This window comes from Halyomorpha halys, unplaced genomic scaffold (assembly GCF_000696795.3).
Source record: "Halyomorpha halys isolate HHAL.00 unplaced genomic scaffold, Hhal_1.1 Scaffold359.1, whole genome shotgun sequence".
Classification (NCBI taxonomy): domain Eukaryota; kingdom Metazoa; phylum Arthropoda; class Insecta; order Hemiptera; family Pentatomidae; genus Halyomorpha; species Halyomorpha halys.
In genome coordinates, this window is record NW_027104882.1 from 295,706 (window position 1) to 296,333 (window position 628).

A 628-nucleotide genomic window follows, 5' to 3' on the forward strand; every position below is an offset into this window, starting at 1 on the left:
TCTTGAGTTTTATTTTTAACGTTTCTATAAGAAAATATGTTAATAATTCCAGACCGCAACCCCAAATTAAAAGAGATCAACAGCGACGCCTACTATGGTGAAAGCGGACGGTGGATGAGGTACGATCCTAAGAAGCTGAATAGCACCATGATGGTTCACACTGTAGGACCGATTCCAAAGAACTACCGACTATTGAGACAGTCCGCTTCCCTTGACAGGAGTCATTGCTGTTTGTTTGATCAATTAAATGGTAAAAATGTTTTTCAAAAATCTGGAATAAAAAAGGATGCACACTAGTGGTGACAGTTACAAGCTTTATATAGTCCATTTTTTTCACCAAGGACCAAAACATGTTTTTTGTTTCTGAAGTTCATTCTTCAATCGGAGTATCTACATAAATACATAGTGGCAAAAAATATTAATTATAGCTAACAACTTAAATATTTAGACAGTGAGTTGATACTAGAATTTTTGGAATATTAGTATAGTCAAAATTATATTTTGAGACATGATTCTTGTTGGACATGACTACAAATTTCAGTGAAATTAAAATTCATATTTTATCGCATATTTTTATTTTACTTTGTTTAATTAATTATTTTTATTATATTTGTCTTCGTGCTTTTCT

The 628-nt window shown here is 31.5% G+C and overlaps 1 protein-coding gene across 1 annotated transcript in view; it reads left to right on the forward strand.

The window, feature by feature from the left end:
- The window catches only part of LOC106681679 (arylsulfatase B), a 29,297-nt gene that overhangs the window by 12,244 nt on the left and 16,425 nt on the right, over window positions 1-628 (forward strand). The window lies entirely within an intron of this gene.